The 12707-nt window shown below is 34.4% G+C and overlaps 1 protein-coding gene across 1 annotated transcript in view; it reads right to left on the reverse strand.

Moving 5' to 3' along the window:
• The window catches only part of LOC143253835 (uncharacterized), a 106052-nt gene extending 102038 nt beyond the window's left edge, over window positions 1-4014 (reverse strand). Inside the window, exon 1 of the mRNA XM_076508292.1 lies at window positions 3730-4014. The gene's annotated coding sequence lies outside the window, so the exon portion shown is untranslated. The remainder of the gene's footprint in view (window positions 1-3729) is intronic.
• Window positions 4015-12707: the final 8693 nt, after the last annotated feature.

The raw sequence follows: 12707 nt of genomic DNA on the forward strand, positions 1-12707 counted from the left end.
ACTACAGACGTGGTTACTCTTGAAATAAGTAATCTTACATCACTATGGTTATGGTTACTGTTGAAATAAGTAATCCTACATCACTACAGTCGTGATTACTCTTGAAATAAGTAAGCTTACATCACTACAGTTGTGGTTACCTTGAAATAAGTAGGTTTATATCACTACAGTGGTGGTTACTGTTGAAATAAGTAATCTTACATCACTACAGACGTGGTTACTCTTGAAATAAGTAATCTTAGATCACTATGGTTATGGTTACTGTTGAAATAAGTAATCCTACATCACTACAGTCGTGATTACTCTTGAAATAAGTAATCTTACATCACTATGGTTATGGTTACTGTTGAAATAAGTAATCTTACATCACTACAGTCGTGGTTACTGTTGAAATAAGTAATCTTACATCACTACAGTCGTGGTTACTCTTGAAATAAGTAATCTTACATCACTACGGTTATGGTTACTGTTGAAATAAGTAATCTTACATCACTACAGTCGTGGTTACTGTTGAAATAAGTAATCTTACATCACTACAGTCGTGATTACTCTTGAAATAAGTAAACTTACATCACTACGGTTATGGTTACTCTTGAAATAAGTAATCTTACATTACTACGGTTATGGTTACTCTTGAAATAAGTAATCCTACATCACTACAGTCGTGATTACTCTTGAAATAAGTAATCTCACATCACTACAGTCGTGATTACTCTTGAAATAAGTAGGCTTACATCACTACAGTTGTGGTTACTGTTGAAATAAGTAATCTTACATCACTACAGTCGTAATTACTCTTGAAATAAGTAATCCTACATCACTACAGTCGTGATTACTCTTGAAATAAGTAATCTTACATCACTACAGTCGTGATTACTCTTGAAATAAGTAATCTTACATCACTACAGTCGTGATTACTCTTGAAATAAGTAGGCTTACATCACTACAGTTGTGAGTACTGTTGAAATAAGTAATCCTACATCACTACAGTCGTGATTACTCTTGAAATAAGTAATCTTACATCACTATGGTTATGGTTACTGTTGAAATAAGTAATCCTACATCACTACAGTCGTGATTACTCTTGAAATAAGTAATCTTACATCACTATGGTTATGGTTACTGTTGAAATAAGTAATCTTACATCACTACAGTCGTGGTTACTGTTGAAATAAGTAATCTTACATCACTACAGTCGTGATTACTCTTGAAATAAGTAATCTTACATCACTACGGTTATGGTTACTGTTGAAATAAGTAATCTTACATCACTACAGTCGTGGTTACTGTTGAAATAAGTAATCTTACATCACTACAGTCGTGATTACTGTTAAAATAAGTAATCTTACATCACTACAGTCGTAGTTACTCTTGAAATAAGTAATCTTACATTACTACGGTTATGGTTACTCTTGAAATAAATAATCCTACATCACTACAGTCGTGATTACTCTTGAAATAAGTAATCTTACATCACTACAGTCGTGATTACTCTTGAAATAAGTAATCTTACATCACTACAGTCGCGGTTACTGTTGAAATAAGTAATCTTATCACTAGAGTTGTGGTTACTTTTGAAATAAGTAATCTTACATCACTACAGTCGTGATTACTCTTGAAATAAGTAGGCTTACATCACTACAGTTGTGGTTACTCTTGAAATAAGTAATCTTACATCACTACAGTCGTGATTACTCTTGAAATAAGTAGGCTTACATCACTACAGTTGTGGTTACTGTTGAAATAAGTAATCCTACATCACTACAGTCGTGATTACTCTTGAAATAAGTAATCTTACATCACTATGGTTATGGTTACTGTTGAAATAAGTAATCCTACATCACTACAGTCGTGATTACTCTTGAAATAAGTAATCTTACATCACTATGGTTATGGTTACTGTTGAAATAAGTAATCTTACATCACTACAGTCGTGGTTACTGTTGAAATAAGTAATCTTACATCACTACAGTCGTGATTACTCTTGAAATAAGTAATCTTACATCACTACGGTTATGGTTACTGTTGAAATAAGTAATCTTACATCACTACAGTCGTGGTTACTGTTGAAATAAGTAATCTTACATCACTACAGTCGTGATTACTCTTGAAATAAGTAGGCTTACATCACTACAGTTGTGGTTACTGTTGAAATAAGTAATCTTACATCACTACAGTCGTGGTTACTCTTGAAATAAGTAATCCTACATCACTACAGTCGTGATTACTCTTGAAATAAGTAATCTTACATCACTACAGTCGTGATTACTCTTGAAATAAGTAGGCTTACATCACTACAGTTGTGGTTACTGTTGAAATAAGTAATCTTACATCACTACAGTCGTGGTTACTCTTGAAATAAGTAATCCTATATCACTACAGTCGTGATTACTCTTGAAATAAGTAATCTTACATCACTACAGTCGTGGTTACTCTTGAAATAAGTAATCCTACATCACTACAGTCGTGATTACTCTTGAAATAAGTAATCTTACATCACTACAGTCGTGGTTACTCTTGAAATAAGTAATCTTACATCACTACAGTCGTGGTTACTGTTAAAATAAGTAATCTTACATCACACAGTCGTGGTTACTCTTGAAATAAGTAATCTTACATCACTACAGTCGTGGTTACTCTTGAAATAAGTAATCCTACATCACTACAGTCGTGATTACTCTTGAAATAAGTAATCTTACATCACTACGGTTATGGTTACTCTTGAAATAAGTAATCCTACATCACTACAGTCGTGATTACTCTTGAAATAAGTAATCTTACATTACTACGGTTATGGTTACTCTTGAAATAAGTAATCTTACCACTAGAGTCGTAATTACTCTTGAAATAAGTAATCTTACATCACTACAGTCGTGGTTACTGTTGAAATAAGTAATCTTACATCACTACAGTCGTGGTTACTGTTGAAATAAGTAATCTTACATCACTACAGTCGTGGTTACTGTTGAGATTAACTTTACCAGTATGTGGACAATCAAGCATTCATTAATAACTGAACGTAAGTAAATAATATTCAGCACAAAATTAAAACAAAAAACAAACTGTCTAGTCCATTTGTGGAATTACGAAAGTAAAGAGAAGCATTCAATATAAGAAACAAAAACCGAGACTTACGAAAGACTGTTTCTATATACAAGTGAAACCTGCTGGTTCTATTTAGCTGAAGTTCTGTTCCAGTGAATAATGTATTAACGTCTTAAGTTATAATGCGCAGTTCTAGAAAAATATAAGTTCTTTCCGATACATATAACATATCTACGTTACACAAGATGTTGAAATATTAGTTATTTCTACCAATGAGAAACAGGCTGTTAACCCTACAATACCGAGGCTAGCTAGCCCACAGGTCTTTAAAACACATGTTTTAATAAACTATTTGTGTATCAAACTGGTTGTTTTGGTTACAGGATTTCTAATAACGTATGAGTCACGCGAGATATGTAAACAGAAATACAGTTAATTACACAAATAGTCCCACTTATTACCGCTGATAACAGATGGAAAACATACAATTATTCTATTTCCTGCGAAATGGGAACCCCATCCACAGTGAATTATATAGAAACAAGATAATTTTAGGGTTCAGTGGAATATAGAAAATATGGATAACCATTCTTATTAGTGCTAAGTGACACATTAAAATAGTTGATTTATTAATCTATCTATCTATCTATATCTATATATATGAGATAAATTAACAAGAATTACCTCAGAATGACAGATCCTAGTGCTTCCGGATGGATACCTTTCACTTCCGGAACGTTCGTGGTAAACTGAACAACTGGAAGACCCTGTTCAAGCTAACTTCTCCTTTCGTTCCAGTCGGATGATTCTTTTCATTTCGTAAGCAGCCAATAAAACTTAATTTGCTCTGCTGACAATGGCTGTGAACACGGTTAACGATGCCCTCGTGACGCTTCTTCATCAACTGTCCAGTGAGAACACATGTCAGATCCTTCGAACGTGCCGCACGCGCCTTGAAATCTCGCACGCGATCCGACAGCTTGCGCTCGCTGTGGGTGTGAAGGCAGTGCTTCAAACGTGTTACTATGATGTTCCTAATTTCCATACGATCACACCTCCGTTTCCCGTAATATTTGTCTGGTAACGCCTGCGATATTAGAAAAGTATCTGCTATTGGCTAAGTTGAAAAGAAGCCCAATGCGATTGGACCAATAACAATTGGCAGGCCTGATGAAGAGAGTATCTCACATAAACGCAGTGCGAAAAGAAACACCGAAATATTTTGCATAGTGTTACGTTACACGGAGCACTAGAACATAAAAAAACAAGTAACATTACTGAACATTTGCCATATTGTTCCCTACGGTAATCTATAAAGGAATATCTACATGTTCAAGCTACAAAAACAATCTAACCATAATTTATATATAAACTGTGTAAAAGAATAAACGTTCAGATAAAACTCGTGGCGACATCTGGAAATTTCAAGTTTTCTTTGGTTAAATGTAGCGTAAAATCAAACGAAATAGAAAGGGTGTTCATATTTCAGTATTGCTGTCTTCATATCTTCATATGATAATATATAGCTGGGCGTGGCCAAGTACTTAGCATTCGGAGCTGCGGATTGGAAGGTCCAAGACTAGAGCCTCTCTATGCCGTTTTCGCTAGAGACAGTAAAATAGGAGCAGCCAATCCTGTTATTCGGTTAAGAAAGCCGTATAGGTGGCGCGTGCTCCTAGTATTTTTAACGTCCATCTTGTCAAAAATTCTAAATTGTATACGACTGGCATTGAATTCTGGGAACTAGGAATAGACATGCGTCGTAACAGTAACAAAGAATGACGAATAAAAACGGATTCTATACGTGTTAGTGGTTTTACCTTCCCAAAAATGAGGTCTTTGTATAAACTACTAAAGATGTATTACAGTTAGAAATATTGAGGTATTGCAATGTTATCTAGATTTAAAAACAACTTTTAAACGAACATTGTTACCTATCATTACATAAAAGGACAGGACTTTATCTTGTGTTTTAACCTTGTAATGATTGTATTGTTACCTATGTACACACATATATGCACAGACGGTGTCCGAAATGTCTAGAACTATAAGCGCTTGGACGGTCAAATAATTTGTTTATTTTTGAATGTCGCTTTAAACTACTCGAGAGTTTTGCGTTGTCCATTTCTAATTTTGAAGCGACAGAAGGAAGGCATATAATCAACACCGCGCACCGCCATTACGGCTGAAAGGGTGGGAATTTTAGGTGAGGGGTTTAGATCCCGGGGCCAAAAGGATACGATTCAAGCTCTCTAACCACCAGGCCGCGCTATGCCAGTATCAATCGAATAGGGTGAATCTTTTTTACTAATGTCTTAATAAGATAGCAACTAAAACTCATAATCCGAATATAAGAAAGGCTCAGTATTATTATCAACCATAGTTTGAGTTTAATATTTGTATTTTCTCTGCACTGAGTTTCCCACCTGGACAGTTTTAAGTCTACGGATTTACAACGTTAAAAATCAGACGTTCGATTCCCATCGCTGGACACAGCAGATAGCCAGATGTGTCTTTGCTATAAAAAAAACCCACAAACACACATACTCTCTCTCCACTGAAAAAAACAAAAGAATGTTTATTTTTTTAATATTTAGTAGGTTTTCACTTTTTCGAGTTGAATGTTTTATTCGTCTGCCATCTAGTCTTGATGTAAGTAACTCAAACTTTTCGCTTCAATTATTCGTTTTCTTTTTCGAAACTAATTTTTTTCTTATGCTCGCACGTGCTTTGGGATATAACGATTGTTTTAGTTCTCAGGTAGAGCCACTTTCCAGCAAAATATATAACACTCAGCTGTGTTCAGTTTGTAATCTTTATCTAACTTGATAATAAAGAGCAATTACGACACTAATGACGAACAAACTTGTTTAATTATTTTAAAGATATAAACGTTCCGGAACTCTTGAGACTCTATCTTGGATATCTAAACCAAAATATCAACAACTTATATCGATTCTCGGACATCTTTAAAATTACTATTCTACATTTAACAATGGTTAAAGCAAAGACAAAACACTTGGAAACTGAGCAGGAGAATAGATTAGAAAAATTATTGACGTAATCCGTTGTTTTTTTTTTTTGCTTTAGATACTTAAGATGGGACCTGTAGAGTTCCGGAACGTTTAACTTTGCTGATCTTTAAATAAATAAACAGTTTGGGGTTATTTATAAGTGTCGAAATCGTTTTTATTGCTAAACATTGTTTTCTTTTAAACACATCTGTTGCTTATCTAACTTGTATGGTTACTGAATTTTATTAGGCCTGATTAATACACTGTTATTAGCAGGCGGTATATGTTATAGTATTGTTAGGCCTAATTAATACATTGTTATCAGCAGTAGATATATGTCATAGCATAGTTAGGCCTAATTAATACATTGTTATTAGCAGGAGGTATATATTATAGTATCGTTAGGCCTAATTAATACATTGTTATCAGCAGGAGGTATATGTCATAGTATCGTTAGGCCTAATTAATACATTGTTATCAGCATTATATATGTCATTGTATTATTTAGAACTTCCGGTGGGGAAAAGGTAAAGACAAATCGTGTTGGACTGGAGTGTACGTTCACTCCTTCGCATGAGCAGCGTGCCATGTTTTGTGTGGTTCTGAGAAGTTATGTAAGAAAAAAACAGAGGAATAAGTTAAGCAATGAATGGTTTTCTAGTGGCTGAGTTGGAGAGACTCACCAATGTAAAAGTTGCGTCGGGAATTGTTGTCCACGAGACATCCAACTGTCACAAGTGACGTTAACACTTGACTGATTAATGTCATGGTAAAAGGTTATTGAAGTTCATATAGTGTACAACTGAGGTCACTGAGGACATTTCTTTATTCTGGATCACCGGTATTGAAGAATACCTTTTCCTAAACTGTCTCAACTCTACGCTGTGTCATTATACAGACCAGTACCTCCCTCTTCCCATAAACATTTCAGTTCAAGCTTTATTAAACCTGGCCCTCTTCCCACAAGTTATAATATTAGTATCAACGAGTAGCTGGTGAACATTAAACTGATAGAATGTTTTAGAAGAAACGAGTTACCCGGATGTTCCTATTACTGTTGAAACATTAGATAAAGGGATATAATAAGAAACATGTGGCAGTAATACAAGTAAGGTGTGTGTTCTTAAACCTTTGGTGGATGTAGCATATTAATGCTACATGTTACGGGGACCATTTCCCAAATTTCTTTACATCTGTCAGTTTTATACTAGGGTGTTGACAGTTCAAGTGGTTTGGTAATTTTTCAAAGTGTTCCAGATTACAGAAGAGTAGTAGTATATTATCTACATAGAATGATCTTAGCTAGCGATGGTCCTGATGGTGAACATACAATTGACCAGGAAAACATTGATAAGTCCCTCAACCACGTAAATCCTCAAACACTCGATATAAAATTCACATGTAAAACAGAAAATCGAGACAATCTTACTTTATACATGAATGAGTCGTTTACACTGTAATAATACTTTAGTCCTACTGAACGTGTATAACATACTAATCAGGCCTTCAGTACCAATGAACATGTGTAACATACTCATCAGGCCTTCAGTACCAATGAACGTGTATAACATACTCATCGGGCCTTCAGTACCAATGAACATATGTAACATACTAATCAGGCCTTCAGTACCAATGAACGTGTATAACATACTCATCAGGCCTTCAGTACCAATGAACATATGTAACATACTCATCAGATCTTCAGTATCAATGAACGTGTATAACATACTCATCAGGCCTTCAGTATCAATGAACGTGTATAACATACTCATCAGGCCTTCAGTACCAATGAACGTGTATAACATACTCATCAGGCCTTCAGTATCAATGAACGTGTATAACATACTCATCAGGTCTTCAGTATCAATGAACGTGTATAACATACTCATCAGGCCTTCAGTATCAATGAACGTGTATGACATACTCATCAGGCCTTCAGTATCAATGAACATTTACAGCATACTCTTAAAAGACAAACTGTAGCCCGTCAAGTGATTCCAGATTCTTTAAAATTAGATCTTTGACAAGAGTAATTGAGGATACTTCAAATTGTTACCAACACCTTGTTTCTTACCATCCATCTGAACCGCTTAAGGATGTTTATAATAAGTTACCATCCATCTGAACAGCTAAAGAATGTTTATAATAAGTTACCATCCATCTGAACAGCTAAAGAATGTTTATAATAAGTTACCATCCATCTGAACAGCTAAAGAATGCTTATAATAAGTTACCATCCATCTGAACAGCTAAAGAATGTTTATAATAAGTTACCATCCATCTAAACAGCTAAAGAATGTTTATAATAAGTTACCATCCATCTGAACAGCTAAAGAATGTTTATAATAAGTTACCATCCATTTGAACAGCTAAAGAATGTTTATAATAAGTTACCATCCACCTGAACAGCTAAAGAATGTTTATAATAAGTTACCATCCATCTGAACAGCTAAAGAATGTTTATAATAAGTTACCATCCATCTGAACAGCTAAAGAATGTTTATAATAAGTTACCATCCACCTGAACAGCTAAAGAATGTTTATAATAAGTTACCATCCACCTGAACAGCTAAAGAATGTTTATAATAAGTTACCATCCATCTGAACAGCTACTGAGGTATCATAAAGTTTCGTCAAAGTTAAAAATACTAAACACAAGAATTATTTTTGGTGAGCGGAAATACGGTGAAAATAATCAATGTGTTTAACTGCGTGCCACAGAAAGTGATGAAGCTTTTGTAACCGTTCTATTTATCACTAGGCTTAGAAAATATAGTCACGGAAATAACAAATGTTCTGGTAAAATGGTCTGACGGTCGAGTTTTATGTAAAGTTGCGGAACAGCCATGGACTCTCTTTAAACAGCAGGAACAGATCTGTTGTTTATGAGGTATTGAGGTAGTGAACGTAGATCGTTTAAAATCACCTTTCCACTTTCAATATGTAGTTTGAAAGTATTTTAAAACAAACAGTATCTGTCATACAGTAAGATAAGTAAATCTCCACTGTAAGACAATAATGTATTTCTTCCTGTACTGTTTTCCAACAATTACAGCGAATTTTGAAATAATATCTACAGTACGTATCATTTATACTTCCACCGTATTTTACTTGTTTGGGTGGGATATATATATTACGACTTTTGACAAATAACTTTAAAACAACTAAAACAAGCGTTATTGGTATAAAAAAACAAATTCTGAGACAAGGAAATGACATGTTATTTTCTGCAAGTTTTATATATTTACTGAAATATAAATTGAAGTGATGCAGGATTCGAACATACATCTCTGTATAAGTTGTCGTAACCAATACAAAAGGCCTAATTTGAGAATGTAGAAGATTACCATTAAACATACTATCAAATGAAGACTGGAGATTTCGACGTCCAACCAACATTAGAAATGAAGGTTCGAATTCCAGTTCTTCAGACAACAAGTGTAGAAATGTATTCAACCTTCGAGTTGTGGCGTTGGGCCCGGCATGGCCAAGCGTGTTAAGGCGTTCGACTCGTAATCCGAAGATCGCGGGTTCGAGTCCCGGTCGTACCAAACATGCTCGCCCTTTTAGCCGTGGGGGCGTTATAATGTGACGGTCAATCCCACTATTCGTTGGTAAAAGAGTAGCCCAAGAGTTGGCGGTGGGTGGTGATGACTAGTTGCCTTCCCTCTAGTCTTACACTGCTAAGTTAGGGACGGCTTGTGCAGATAGTCTTCGAGTAGCTTTGCGCGAAATTCAAAAACCAAACAAACAAAACAAGAGTTGTGGCGTGAACACACGTTACTAAAACAGTTTTTCTATTTTATCAAGTTAGATTATATTAAATAACGTTTTTAAAGATCTAATTAAGGGAGAAATATCTTAAAGTTTAATTAAAGAACAGTCTGTTAATTAAGACTCAAAACGCAGTTGTCAGTTGCCAAAATCTAGCAATAAAGAACAAACGTTAATACAGTGAGGAGTCATGTAATTTATTTACGAAATATAAATACCCTCAACAACGTAACTGTTATCAAGTCATTTTGTACTAATTCAGAATATACCTCAAATGGAAGAATATGTGATTATTCTATTCAGTTTATTTGCGAAACGAAAATGAAAAAAATATATTGGTTTTACAATATAAACTTAGGCTAACTTCGAGTTTGTTAAACACAAAGCTACACCATGTGTTACATATGCTGTGCACATTAAGAAATATTGAATACTTGATTATAGCAGTGTGTGACCTCAGACTTACCTCTGAACCATCAGATGAGGGACATTTACTTTGGGTATTAAAGGTAGTTGCTGAAACTAGGTACAAAGTTAAACTTAACATGCTAAAGGTTTTCATAAATGACACTAGTGTTGTTCAGTATTCAACTATTTGACCTAAAAAGACAGTGGTTATCCACTAATGATACTTCTTTCATACGACGTTCTATTCAATATTGATAAAATACAGTGGTTATCCACTAATGATACTTCTTTTATAAAGACGTTCTACTCAATATTGATAAAAGACAGTGGTTATCCACTAATGATACTTCTTTCATAAGACGTTCTATTCAATATTGATAAAAGACAGTGGTTATCCGCTAATGATACTTCTTTCATAAGACGTTCTATTCAATATTGATAAAAGACAGTGGTTATCCACTAATGATACTTATTTCATAAGGACGTTCTATTCAATATTGATAAAAGACAGTGGTTATCCACTAATGATACTTATTTCATAAGGACGTTCTATTCAATATTGATAAAAGACAGTGGTTATCCACTAATGATACTTATTTCATAAGGACGTCCTATTCAATATTGATAAAAGACAGTGGTTATCCACTAATGATACTTCTTTTATAAGGACGTTCTACTCAAGGTTAAGGAACAACATTTAGCTACAGTATACCTGGACAATATTTTTTATTTTTGTTACGTAATCTCTCACAAGACTTGATTAGGAATAAGTTAGAGTTCCACAATAATCAAGAATCTAATGAAAGTTAAAGGTTTTTTAAATGATACTGTTTAGACTGAAGAAAGAAAATCGATTTACTTGTTATACGAGAACAAAATAAAACTAAACTAATTCAAGTTTCTAAAGTAATGTTGGTAGATTTTATCGAATAATATGTGTAATTAAACGTTTTGGGGCTTTTCTTGCTTCAGGTTACTGTCGTTTTTGCTTTAGTTAGTGAATTTGGTACACATTTTGAATTTCTCATGTTATGAAGTCCCGGCATGGCCAGGTGGTTAAGGAACACGACTCGTAAGCAGAGGGGCGCGGGTTCGAATCCCCATCACACCAATCATGTTCGCCCCTTCAGCGTTATAATTCCACTATTCGTTGGTAAAAGAGTAGCCCAGGAGTTGGCGGTGGGTAGTGATGACTAGCTGCCTTCCCTCTCGTCTTACACTGCTAAATTAGAGACGGTTAGCGCAGATAGGCCTCGTGTAACTTTGTGCGAAATTAAAAAAAAAAAACACAGAAAAAAACATAAATGTTTTTCTATACACGTGCTGCCATCTATAGTGAGGTTTTATGTATTATCGTAGACATAAAAGGAAATCAGCTGTTCAAACTGTACTTAATTATTAAATATGCAAGTCTAACGTAGTACAGTTTTCATGCGTAACAATTATAACTTTATAATTTTCTGAAATTTTTAAGTTGTTTTACAGTGGAAGAGATGTTTTGTTTTTTAAGTTTTGATCTGTGTTGCTTTAGTTGGTTTCAGTTTATCGGAACAGAATCTGTGATCTGTAATCTGACTTCTACCGAATTGAAAGATCAGTGAAAAAATATTAAGTTTTCATGACAGAATTAAAACTGTAAAAGTGTATGTAGATATAACAGTGCTGTCCATTGTTTGTCCATGTAACTACTTATCTATGTAAATATAACAGTGCTGTCTATTGTTTGTCCATGTAACTAGTTGTCTATTCAAATATAACAGTGCTGTCTGTTGTTTGTCCATTTAACTACTTATCTATGTAAATATAATAGTCCTGTCTATTATTTTTCCATGTAACTGCTTCATAGGGTGTAGATAAATCTTCATCAGAATTGGTTTGGGGGCTCATCAGGTACTGGGAAAGGTATATAGAAATGTTTAGTTTTGTATTTTGGGTTTTTATGGGTGTTTTACGTTTTTTACCATTAGTTCGCATCTTGTTGATATATTTTCACCAAAACTCTCAAGAAAGTTTACTGGGTCTTTTCGGGGATTTCTTCTAACTTGTAGTTTTATATTTTGTGATTTGCGACGTTAATGGGTGTTTTTTATTTTTTGTTTACAATTGCACATAAGGGAAGCAGCTTTTCATGTTCTAAGATAATGTTTGTATGTTCTTGTAGCGCTAGAGGTAATAAAGCTCCAATGTCGAGTGTTGGATGAATTGTTTGTTTTAAATTAAAGCCACATTGGACCAACTGCTCGGTCCGTCGTGGGAAATCTATTCCCGGATTTTAGTGTTTGTATGTCCACCGACAAGTTGGATGAAATATACAAAAAATTTAAATTATTATCTAGAGGTCTTTGTTTCCTCTCACATTATCGCCAAAGCTTCAAAAATTACGATTGATATATTTTAAAAATCCTAATAAAAATGCTCAAAACTCAAAATACTTGTTTCTCTCAAAGGCGGCCCAGCATGGCCAGG

Source organism: Tachypleus tridentatus, chromosome 1, assembly GCF_004210375.1.
Source record: "Tachypleus tridentatus isolate NWPU-2018 chromosome 1, ASM421037v1, whole genome shotgun sequence".
Classification (NCBI taxonomy): domain Eukaryota; kingdom Metazoa; phylum Arthropoda; class Merostomata; order Xiphosura; family Limulidae; genus Tachypleus; species Tachypleus tridentatus.